Source organism: Triturus cristatus, chromosome 4_2, assembly GCF_964204655.1.
Source record: "Triturus cristatus chromosome 4_2, aTriCri1.1, whole genome shotgun sequence".
NCBI lineage: Eukaryota > Metazoa > Chordata > Amphibia > Caudata > Salamandridae > Triturus > Triturus cristatus.
Window position 1 is genome coordinate 810,712,174 of NC_140586.1, and position 13,367 is coordinate 810,725,540.

General features: G+C 42.9%; 1 long non-coding RNA gene across 1 annotated transcript in view; it reads left to right on the forward strand.

The window, feature by feature from the left end:
• LOC146835098 (uncharacterized) overlaps positions 1-13,367 on the forward strand; it is a 637,707-nt gene that overhangs the window by 544,149 nt on the left and 80,191 nt on the right. Inside the window, exon 5 of the long non-coding RNA XR_014960382.1 lies at positions 8,283-8,365. This is a non-coding gene — a long non-coding RNA (uncharacterized LOC146835098). The remainder of the gene's footprint in view (positions 1-8,282; positions 8,366-13,367) is intronic.

The window sequence follows — 13,367 nt, forward strand, 5'->3', positions numbered from 1 at the left end:
TTCCAAATTACAACTATCTAGGTGTCTGATGCACAGAAGGGGCCATGCCAACAACTCATTTAAAGCATCTCACAACAAAGGGTGCGGTAGTAGTCCATAGTCTAATACATCTTAACAGTCACCTGTCAAGTCCATCTGCCGGTCCCATGATGGAAATCTTGAAAGCAAAATTGATACCAGCACTAAATTACGGACACCTAGCCTTCGCTGGCGCACAAGTCCTACAACTAAACAACATCCAAATCTCATCTTATAAAAAAATCTTCCATGCACCCTAGCAGGCCCAAAGAGCGAGGCTGTGTTTAAATTCGACATGGGCGAATGGTCCTCAAATGCCAAGGGAATCTATTAAAATATTACATCAGGATTCTATGGGCCCCAGAGAACACACTTAAGGCACTACTTAAAGCAGTCTTCAAGGCAGTGAAAACTCCATGTCAATAGTATTTAGCCCAGACAACTAAGAGCTTAAAAATAGAAGTCGCCAACCTTCACCGTACGGACATACTGAAATAAACAGAGAATCTGCAGGTCAAGAAGATCTCCCTGGAACTGGACAAAGAAAGCCTCCACCGTCCTTTGATCACCAAAGCATTAGATGCTTCCTACATGACTGAGATAGCGCAGCCTTATTTTTAACAAGCTTTAGCAGCCTACACCTGCACGAATATCTTATATATGCTGCTCCTCGCCCTTCCAATCATAGACTTTAACCCCTCCTGGGCAAGGAAGGCAGGACATGGGAAGAACATGCAGGCTGTGCAATTACTGTAAGGAATTTTGACTTTATTTACTGTGCTGCTGCCCTAAACGTGCCTGCGACCGCCATCACTCGTTAGTTCCTTGATGTTTGGTTCACAGAACAAGTACTTGCAGAATGGCCTCAGATCTGTGCTTCTCCACCAACACCCAAAGGACTCTAACAAAGCTGGGGAAATTTACCGGCGTAATCCGCGCAGCACTTCAATTGTTGCAGGTGGGCACCTCTGGATCACACTTTACCTAAGCCACATACAGTCTCCATCGAAGTACCTATCCTTCCGAGTCAGAGACTATGACCATCTCCAGCCTGCCAGATGCCTGAACTAGCACTTTTCACTAGTGATCCAATTCCTACGTTCGCAAGAACTCACTTGGACTCTGCTTCCCACTAAGATGATCCAACAGCACTCTGGACTTGGTGATGATACTCTTTTCACTTTTTAAATATTTTTAACTTTGAGAGATTTTTTTTAACTTTATTTTTTATACTTCTACTCTGCATATTTAGTAATTACTATGAACGCTGCTTCATTTAATGAGCACAATGAGGCTAGACGAGGGGGGCCACTTGGCCCCTCCCCCTTAAAAAAACATAAGGCTCCGTGGGGGCTGTGCGTCAGGGGGGTGGCTTTACATATGATAATAATATATTGCTTTACATTTTTTATAAACTAGAAATTCACAGAAAAAACAAAGGTTAAATTAATGTTACAGTTAGTTTTATATGGCAGTGACAACATTAATGTTTCACCAGTTATAGTTAGCAGTGATAACTATAACTTGTGCTTTCACCATGCACTGCTTATGACCACAATATTACATCACTCATGGCAATTTCTATGACATTATTTATGACAACTGAAACAGCATCATTGATGATCTTTAATCTTTGTTTTTTTCAGTACATTTCTTCGTTTTTTTCAACGTAAAATAACATATTATTACAATTCCTAACTATAACATCACCTAACCTTTGTTTCTTTCAAGAATCTCTATTTTTTCAATGTAAAAGAAGATGTCCATCACCAGGTGTGGTGTGCGGTTGGGTGTTAGGCCTGCACCCAACTCCTTGCGAGAGCTCAACCTCCATCTGTGCACAGCCTTCAGTCATGCACACCGTGGGGTTGGGCACAGTGCCTGTGCCAAGCTCCCTGTGGGTGCGCAGCATGAGGTTGGGTGCAGGCCTGGCCTGCAGCCAGTTTATGTGTCTGAACCCCTGTGGCCAACACCCCGTGAGTGGCCAGCCAACGTCATGCATGGCCACTGCATGAGATTGGATGCAGGCCTGGCCAGGCCTTGCTTTCAAACCTCTGTGAGCAGCCAACCACACATGGCCTTTGGGACCCCAACACCTTGAAGACGCACACAGCTATATCATGTAACAATATACAATGTGTCATTTTAGGCAAGGCAGACCTACTGGCTTTGTCAAAGTGTTAAAACACCAAAATATAAAAAGCAGGGGGCCTTTTGGCTTTATCTAGGTCAGCACATCAACGTATATAAAGCGGTTGTCAAAAAGCCACAACTAACTGAAATCAAATTTGATTTGATAAATTCCCACATTGCAAGGTTTTATAGTAGTGATTCTCACAACATATTTTCAATAAAGCATTATTAGTAACATTTTCAAGGCCAAAAAGTACATCCATTGAACCAACCACAATGTGTCCCAGCACTCCAGCTGAAAAACATACAGCTGCAGCTTGGAGTGCTTTACAAAAATATGCTACGTTTTCCTGGGTTCATGAATTCAATTACCACAGTGATCCACTGTGTTGTTTTTAATGTTTCTGGGGGCTGCTGTGCTCCCAGCAGCCCTCCACAACATTAACAAAATCTTTGGTGATGCCCCTGCCCTGTCTAGGGGCACCTCCAGGATCAAAACAACATGAGTAAAAAGCCCTAGGGCAGTGAATAATAAATGAGCAGTTCTTGCTGCACATTTATTCTTTTTTTCCCCATTTAAAAAAAAATGATTTGGGTTCCCCAGTACCCACTCAGGGCACTCACAATATGTGTCAGTGTTGGAGGCCGTAGGGGAGCTGCAGGGCCCTCGCTGGCTCCCCAGGCATGACCGAGATGGGATCTGGCCATTTTCTTTCACTTTTTCAAGTGGGTGCCCCAGTGCCCACTTGTGGGTACCCACAATATGTGCCTCTGTTGGGGGTGGTGGGAAGAGCCTCAGGGTCTCCACAGCCCTTGCTCCTCCCTAGCCACCACTGCGGCAGGAGCTGGATATTTTTTTAATGGGTGCTGCGGGGGAGCTCTAATGCCCCTACGGGTTCCCCAGCCAGCATGCATTGCCCAGCTCTTTTTCTTTGCTCACGCCTGGGTGAAAACAACATTTTTCTGTGCTTCCGGCTTGGCAGGAGTAAAATTATGTTTCTTGGCTGGGAGAGTGCGAGTAGGAAATGCCCTTACTCTCCCAGGAAGGAAACAGCAATATACCGGGGGATCAGGTCACATGGGGCCCCTGGGATGGGATCCCTGGGATCGATGTTTGCTTGAGGAGCAGTGTCCAATCCCCCCCACCCAGGTTTAAGGATCAGCCCCGTGGTCTCTATAAGGCTTGGCTAGGGAGCTGTGCGCCCCTTCCCCTAATTATAATTATCAGCCTTGGGGGATAGGGTCCCTGGGGCCTCAATAAGGCTCAGGGAGGGGAGGCCACAAGCCTCCTCCTTTTTAATGAAATACAGCCCCACAGAATAGGGTCCCAGCAGGCCAGAAAAAGTTGGGGCCTCCCTCCCCATAACAAAATAAAACCACAAACCTCTCCTGGGCTCTATCCCGCACCGGGGAGAGCGGGCTTATTTTTAAATTCGGTGGGAGCCTATGTTTTTTTTTCCTTCGGATCCTCTGTGGATCTGTTCCGCTGATAAAATAAAAAACGTTTGCCCTGGAGAGTGGGACGCCACTACTAGGCCTGGGGGGGGAAGGCTATCCTTACCCCCATATGTATTTTTTCTTTTCTGTTCAGGACAGGGCACTGAATCCCCAAGTCTTAAAATGGCTGCCATCACTTCTTTGTTGATGTGGTGGCAGTCAATTAGATCATATATCATGATCTGTTGGCTGCCGATTCTCTGTGGCCTGAAATATACAAACCTTTTGAGCTTTAATTTGTCAAAACTACTGAATGGATTTACAACAATTCTCAAAAAACAAGCTTTCTAGACCAAGATATAGCTTTTATAAATTTTGTGTAATTCTGTTCAGCCGTTTTGGCTGTAGCTGTGTCTAATTTTATATATACATATTTTTTTTTTTCACTGAAAAAAACACAGGTTTCAGGGACATTATAGTTAGTTGGACATTTTACTTGTACAAAACCAGAGAAATTCGGCTGTTATAATTAGTTCAGTTAACTATAACTCGCGCCCCAGCAATGCACTGCTGCTGCTGACGATGTCACATATTACATCATTCATGACATGGTCAGTGACATCACTGATGAGATCACTGATGACATCTCAAATGACATCACTGATGACATATCCCTGCCCTCTTTTCTTGTTTTTTCACTGTTTTCTTGCGACTCGGTTACCGAGTCACAAGATGGCTGCCAACACTTCCTGGTTGGAGTGTTGGCAGCCAATCAGAAGTCAGCTTGTGCTCGGGAGGAGTCGCAACTCCTCCTCGGTGCTCAGATATCAAAACTTTTCTTTCTCTAATTTCTCAGGAACTACTGAACGGATTTACACCATTTTAAAAAAAGGGTGCTTTCTGAACCAAGGCCTACCTTTTGCCAAATTTGGTGTAATTCTGTTCAGCAGTTCAGGCTGTAGCTTTGTCTAAAGTTCCTCTGGAAATTAAAATAGGGAAAACACGTTTTGGGCCCCCCCTTTTTTCTCAGCCCCCGCTTGACGACTCACCCCGAATCTTTTAAGACAGGAGCTGACCAGGGTGCCCCATTGGTGTTGAAAATTTTGAGAAGATTCGTCAACCGGCGCCAGAGATATTGGCAAAAGGATAAGCGCTTTTTTAATACAAACGAGGTCCTAACTATAATTACCTACTGGCGACCGATGCCGGAAAGACAAAAACGGACCCAAACTTCTACGTGCAAAAGGTATTTATTTAATCCATTGAAGCACCACGCACCGCCATGACGCATTTCGGCCCCAGAAAGGCCTTGATCACATGACGCTGTCAGTGAAAGCCAATAAATTTAAAGTTCAAGTAATAACCATCACGTGGCCAATAGACATAGAAAAGATCTGACAATACATTGATGCATGAAATGCATGATGATCACTTGTTATTCTGATAGTAATTAATTAAATCAAACTTGACATGTCATTTAGTTTAGACGGATGTGCAAAAAATGCAATAGTGCAAATTTAGCGTGTGCAAAATAGGCAAATTGAGATTATCCCCTTAGTGAGGCTGACCGCACAAGTGGTATATAATACCTGGGTAAAGTCACAAAAGTGCATTATTGAAACCCCATACCCAACCGGTAAAACAAATATCAAGAGTGCTGTCTCTAAATAGCTGTGCAAATTATTGGCAATAGTGCGAAACAATTCAGCCCAATGCAATTTATCCGATTGTCATATTGCATAAAATGCAATGGAGAGTTCCAAAATAGACATGTCTATACCCTAGGTGACAGGATTAGTATCATGGGACACCAACTGCAGCCATATAGAAATCAATATGTTACTCTATAAAAAACTTTACAAACATTGAAATGTAATAATGCTACATCTAACCCTAGTGGGTCACAGAACTAATACATTCTCCTGTAGCTAGCATGTCCCTGATCCAAACTTTAACCCATAGGTGATACGCTTATGAAAAATAATTTATAATAAAACAATTTGATTAAAATATTCATTCAAATTTCATGTAACAACCAACAGTTAAAAAAGAACCTCTAAAAATACTAATAAATATTTATTACATCATAAATATCTAAAAATGACCCATGGACTATGTCCCATACATGAATACTAGAGGGAGTCAACTGTATTGTTTGATGATTTCAGAGACCAACTCAAAAAATGTCAATGTATAATAAATATGAGTAAAAAATAGTAATGATTCTGATACATCTGCATGGAGTCCTGTAAGCCTCGACATCTAATCTGTCCAGAATGGTCACGTTCTAATGATGTAAAATCAAAAAAGAGGAGTGAAGTGAAAACGGAAAGAAAAAACAACATAATAAAATACAACTAGTCAGATCATCTCCCGTATGATTAAAATTATTCAATATGAAGATCAGATACTGATCTAGAACCCAATGCTAACAGCTGTATAAAGACTGACACAGATCTGGGAGAATTTAAAGGCAGGTCTTCACACGAGTAAAGCCCATTCGGGGTCTTGATATCTAACTCGAGGATGTCCCTAGTCTCAAGCTTTCTTAATATGGCTTCACGGTCCCCTCCTCAACGAAGTTGTGGGACCGTGTCCACCACAAAGTAACTGAAGTAGTCTAGGCAACTACCATGGACCTCTTTAAAATGCCTAGCAACTGGATAAGCTGCATCATTATTGCTGATGGCCCTCATGTGCTGGAGTATACGTTTGTGGACCTGCAACTTGGTGCCGCCAACATATTGCAGGCCACACGTACACTCCAGCACATAAACGGCATAATCAGTCTTGCATGTCAATTTCTTAGAGATAACTACAGGGACATCATTAAACGTGATACTGTATGTTGTTTTGTTCCTACCTAATTTACAGGCTTTGAAAGATGCGCATTTTATGAAGCCCTTAGTGGTTTGTAACCAGGAACTGTTAGTGGTGATTTCTGGACTGCTCTTGACAAGCATGTCATTCATTGAGGGGGCTCTGCGAAAAGTTATCTCAGGAGCCTTGGGTAGAGTGTCACCAATTACTAAATCACTCTGAACAATCGACCAATTCTTATTAAAATTCATACGCAATTTATTGTGTTGTCGGCTGTACGTAGTGATTAATCTGGGTGGTTCCGAAGTGGCTCTGGGAATGTTGGGCAAAATAATCTGCTCAGTGCTTCAACCCAATGTTGTAGAGTGACAAATAGAGTTGGCTTTCTTAATCGCTGTGTCAAGCATGTTAGCAGTATAGCCTCTGGCTAAAAATCTTTGCTTGCTTTCATGTTGAGCCTTCGCACAGTCAGTATCCACACTACAGATACATCCGATACGTCTGATACGCTGCATCTCACTGTAGGGGATACTGCGTATCAGATGGTCAGGGTGGTGGCTGGTGGCGTGCAGAACCATGTTACCCGCTGTGGCTTTGCGATGTAACAGGGTCTCCAGATGGTTTTCTTTGATGTACACTTCTACATCCGGAAAATTTACGGATACCTTGCTGACATGAGCTGTAAATTCAAGGTTGAGGTTATTCACATTCATTTCCTCAATAAACAAATTAGCTGCTGTCTCGGACCCTCTCCAAATGAGAAACAGATCATCAATATAACGATGGCAGGCAACTATATGGTTACACAGGATGTGCCCAAATCTAGCCTTGAGGACCTGCTCCTCCCACAGTCCCATGTGTAAACATGCATAACTGGGGGAGAAGCAAGCCCCCATCGCCACGCCTCTCATATGCTGGAACACCTGAATTTGGAACAAAAAGTAATTGTTATTTAAACATGTCAGGATCATATCAGACAGCATTTTGTTGTGTTTTCAGCATGTAAAGTGATTTTGTCCGTAAAAAATGTTCAACTGCTCTGACACCATCCATATGGTGTATGCTGGTGAACAGAGCAGTGACGTCAAGAGTTATCAGCAGATAATCTTCATGCCAAGTTACAGTCTCAATCTTCCTCAAGAAATCCCCCGTGACCTGTAAATATGATGGTAAATTTTTGACATCTTTCTGGAGGAAGAAATCGATGTACCGTGAAGTGTTCTCCAATATACTATTCTTCGTGGAGATTATAGGTCTCCCAGGAGGTTTGTTAGGGTCTTTGTGTATCTTCGGAATCAAATAAAAGACTGGAATTACCGGATGGTTCAACTTGAGGAATTTAAATTTGTCACTGCTTAATAACCCATCACTCTTCCATGATGGTAATTTAGTGTTGAACTCATTCCAGGCCAGTTTTACTGTCTTCCAATCACCCCGTCTGTAACACTGATGATCATTCAGATGTTGGAGTGCCTCATCCATGTACATTGACCTCGACCAAAGGACAATGTTGGCCCCCTTGTCCGATTGACGTATCACCACATTGTTGTTGCTCTGAAGTTTTTTCATCAGGCTGCCATAACAGTTATTTTGATTACGACATTTTTGTTGAGCCTGCAGGATAGATGTATGTAACCTTTTGAGTTGGGTGGTCACTAACTCATTATAAATATTGATGTTATCATGCAACATAATTGGGTTGAATGTAGACTTTGGATTAAATATATATATATATATATATATATATATATATATACATACATATATATATATATATATATGTATATATATATATATATATATATATATATTTCCTTTTGCATTAAACACTATAAACTTTTGTCTTCCTGACATGTTGTGTTTAATTTTATCAGATGGTACACTGGTGCCAGGAAATCAAATCTGCAGACAGGAGAGAGCTGGACTGGAATCCATATGCCGACCCCAGGCACTAGAGGTAAGATTCTCAATCGGGCATGGGTGGAGCAAGGCCCAACACTGGAAGTGGAGAATCAGCTAAAAGCATGAACATGATTGAAACAAACTTATCTAAAGTCGAAATGCGTTTACCATATATTTGCTTGCTTGTCTTTGCATGGCCAGCACTACTTTATGGTTGCAAATGTGGTCTTAAAATGTGGTGCGCACAACTGTCATCTGGTTAGGAGACGATTGGGAAAACAAGTAGTATTGGGAAGTAAGACTGAGAGGAGCCCAGAGAATACAAACGCGTATGAGTGTGAATCCATAGTGTAGAGTGAGCCGGCCATAGAAATAGTGTGGGAGTAGGGAAGATAGACAGGAGCACCAGGAGCCGAAGCACAGACCCTCAAATGGTTAATTTGAACATGAAAGAGGCCCTCTGATCCAGCCACGCCGCCCCCCTCCAAGTGTTCACTAGTGGTTTATCAAAAGCAGGAGATCATGGGTAGAAGTGCACAATGTCTTCTATCCCACTTCTTGAGATCAGTTAAAACAAATATAATTGAGGAACCCTATCAAGTCTTACATCTCCTTCCCTACCACACTCCATGGGATGAGCTGCGGACACACTGCAGGCAGACCCATTCCTTGCTACCCAGGTGCAAGGGAGAAATAGGAAGCAGAGCTGGGTATAAAAATATCTAAATGTAGCAAGTTCCCAGTGAAAGGGACTCTTGCCTGTACTATATGCATACAATACGGTAAAGGCATGAGCGTGTTTTAGAAGGGTGGGTGGGACTTATAACGAGGATGGGATAAAGTCCCTTCAAGAGCACGATACCTTTAAATATCGAAGGATTAGTAACCTTACATAAGAAACTGAAGGATCCCAAAAAGGAAAGGGTGTAATGTGCAGGGGAGTGATATGATATGCATGCCAGACAGTAAAGCATCTGGTAGAGGGGTGTCAGCGAGTAGACAATAGGCTGATTCTTATACTGTTGATAAGTTTGGCCCCCATGTATATTGCGTCTCAAGGCACCGAGAACGAGGCCCCACTATGACCCTCCAATGTTTGAGGCAGACAAGAGAACAAATGTGTAGAAGGCGTTTCCCTTCTCCCTGCTCGAGTGGCACTTATTCCTCTTCCACCAATCTCTCCTTTAATGGAGAATCCCATGGCTAGGGATAGACTTATGGTCCATGTCCCTTGGACACCCTGGGATTTCAGGAGTATTAAGGATCAATTCTCTAATATTAGATAAAACCATACTGAGTTCCGAAAGGAACTGCAGGATGTGTTTGAAGTATACAGACTTAACTAGGCAGATGTGAATCATTAACTGCAATTTGTGGTGCCAAGCGAAGTGAGAGAATGATTAGTGGAAAAGTGGATGTGGCAATGCGTTGGCCTTAGCAGTGAAGGAGAGTTCAATGCAGCAATACATTTGCGGATGTGTGTCCAGTATAAAAGGATTGGATTAGTATTTTTAACTATAAACAAAATAAGGGTGAAAGACCAGGTGATCATTTGGACAGACCTAAGGATGTGCTTGAAAGATATTCAGACATAGCATGACCTACTGCAGAGATGATTCAGGAAGCTATAGGTGCTGCTTTTGTGCAGAGCGTTATTACTGAACGTTGGGAGTCCACTTATGACCATCTGCATTAGATTGCATACTAGGAGCTTTGTTTATTTGGTGACGGTTGCTCACCATTGTGTAGCTTCCCAAGAGAGGAAAAAAGATAATGTAGAATGTTAACAGATGTCACAGAAAATGCAGAATATGCAGAGAACAGTCAGCCTTTGATGGACATGGAGCCTCGCAAAAGGAAAAACAAAAGGGTATGGGAAGAGGAGGAGGGAGAGCTAGGAGAGGCAATGGAAGGGGCAGTGCCTATTGTTAGTAGATGTAATACCTCGATTCTTCCAATACTCAAGGCAGAGAAAACCAGCATATACAGATGTGTGCAGGGCCTTGAGGCTATTAACACTGTGGGAATTTCAAGCTTCCCTGTGGCCCTAACCCTGCCACCATCCTTTCTTGTATTCCCCAAAATACCCAATGGATTATTGTGGTTGATCTTTGTTCAACTTTCTCGTTCATTCCCATACACGAGGAGAGTCAATATCTCTTCTCATTTACATTCTTATAATTTCAACTTTTGTGTACTCATGTCCTAGGGAACAGGGGCCCCTACTCTAGATCATTGCAAGGAGGACTCTATCTCCTCACCAAAATGGTTATTGAACAGCATAAGGATTCAAAGGAGAAATTCAAGTTCTGCCTTCCCCAAATGCGATACCTTGGTCATGAAATCTCTGCTGGCAAGCAGTAGCTGCCCTTTGATTTGATTTGATTTGATTTACAGACTTATAGAGCGCACGTATGCCCAAGGGCGTCTTGGCGCTATAACCAACGGATATGTTGACTTTGCACATTAACTATGCTTCTGACCTTCATTTCTTAAATAACCATGTTTTCAGCAGCCCTCTGAATGACATTAGTGACTTGCTGTTTTTTAATCAACATAGAAAGGGAATACCCTTGAATAGGGTAAAGCCATTCGTATGTGGTTCAGATCTGTAACTACTTCCATGGCTGGGTATTGCAGGCAGTGGATCCTGCACTCCGCTGTATGGCGAATTGCGAAGCCTTTGCAAGACTATCTCAGAAAAGACACCCATTAACCCTTGCAGTCATCTATAGAAGCTGAAAATGCATTTGTAAACATTTAGGACTCCCTGATTATGCCAAACCCTTTACCTTGTATTGTCATGAACATAAAAGATTTGCACTCAGCGTGTTCATGCATGGCCATGGGGATCAGCAAAAGTCCACAGTTTATTATTCTTCAATCCTGAACCTTGTCACAGCTGGGCTCCCAACATGTTTAACGACTGGGATGGCTGCCGCAAACCTCTTTGAAGCATCTTAAATATTGTGCGGGGTTCTCTTTTAACTGTTTGTGTGCCTCATTCTATGGTAGCGCTACTACTCACTACAAAACCCCAGCACCTCTCCATAGCTCAATTGTCCTGGTATGAAATGATATTGTTGTCTGCTTCTCATAGCAACCTGGCCCAGTGTCTAGCTCTCAGCCCTGCTTCTTTAATGCTCGCCAGTGAGGAAGAGGAACCCGATGATTGCATTCTCGTCACTGTCTATGTAACCAAACTCTGTGTGGATTTACCTGATGTGCCTATTCTTAACTGTGACTTAACATATTTTCTAGAGGGAATGTGTCTCAGAAACAATGATGATGTAATGGTTGCTGGTTATGCCTTATGTATCAGATTGTGGAAAGTTACCACTTGCCAAATGTGAGATCTGCTCAGGTTCAGAGCTTATTCACCAGAGCTTGCATTTTATCCAAGGAAAATACTGAGACTGTGTACACAGACTTAAAATATGTGTTAGGATTAAAAGACAACTTTAGGCTCCTATGGATTTAAAGGGGCTTCTTAATCATCCAGACCCCCTTATTAAGAATGCAAATCATGTTCTAAAACTTTTGAATGCTTTACAGATGCCTACAAAGTTGTGCTGCCCAACAACATCCTCGCAATGGTGTGTCAAGGGGTAACAACCTAGCTAGTTTAGCCGCTATAGATGCTGCTTTGTCTAAAGTCGCTATATGTGCCAGAACTTATTTCCTGTACCGGTGCTAAAATACCTGTCTCAAATGCAGGAGCAAGCCTCCGAAAGTGAAAAACAGCCTTGAATCAAGCAGAAATGTAAATGAGACCCTGAGGTGGTGTGGAAAGATAGCAATGGGCATCTAAAACACATTTCTACTACCCAAACTCATCAGGCTGTTTCTTGGAGTAGCCCATGTCGGTATGGATGGAGTGACATCTGCTGCAGCAACCCAATGACATGCACCCTTTTCCATAGTTATTGCCAGTCCTGTGCCATCTGCTTGTCACACAATTGCAGAAAGGTATTAAGAGCACCCCTTGCTGCTCATCCTCCTACTTGACACCCCTTTGTGCACCTCCAGATGGATGCCAAGGTATGCTAATTACTCATATGTCATAGTTATTGTGTGTATATTAGCAGGATTGGTGGGCACATACTTGTGTGTCCATGCAGATGCCATTACAGTAACTAAGTGGGTACTCAGAGATTTTATCGCTCAGTTCAGGGTTCTGTACCGGATTACAAGGGACCATTGAACACACTTTGTGTCAGTAACAGTAAAGACAGTTTGTTGCGTTATGAATAGATCAGCAATTCCATTTTGTATATGACCCAGAATCAGCCGAGGCAGAGCGGATAAATGATGCCCTCAAGAATAAGATAGCTAAGATATGCTCAGAAACTCAATTAAAATGGCCCGATCCCCTGCCACTAGCACTATGATGTTTCAGAGCAATTCCTTCACAGAAAATACAATTCAGCCTGTATATGTAATAGTCATGGGCTGACCCATGATGTTGCCCTTCAATCCACTGGTCTCACCAGCTACGCTAGGTTTACAGTGGAATGATTATGCAGTTTGAAGCATGCAGAAAGCTTATACAATGTCTCTGCAGTTTCTGTTCTTAGGTTCATGCAACCTTACCTCATTGTCCAGCAGAAGTCTGCCATTTACTCCAGCCCAGTGATTGGGTGTACATATGTGTAACACCAGAGGAAGATTCCACTGCAGCCTCACTGGCACAGAACCCACCAGGTCCTGCTGATCACCAACACATCCGTTTAATGTTGTAGTCTAGTGATAGGGATCCACTCCTCTCACTGCAAATGAGCTGCTCCTCCTAGAGGCAATGTCCTTGCTTCTGGACCTGAGTGGACCCCCTGCTGGAACTCTTTATGCTGGTATCCTGCTGTCTGTCAGTAGGACAAGTCCTCCATATCCACTTTTGTACCTGCTCCCCGCCACCAAGTGATACTGCCCTGCAGCTTCTCAAAGTACCACCTCCTTCAGAGGTAAGCGGCCTCCTCTAGGACATTGGATTCCTCGCGGGTCTAGCCTGCTGTCTTTGCTGCTGCATTGAGATTGGTGGTGGAGTACATCCTCACTAC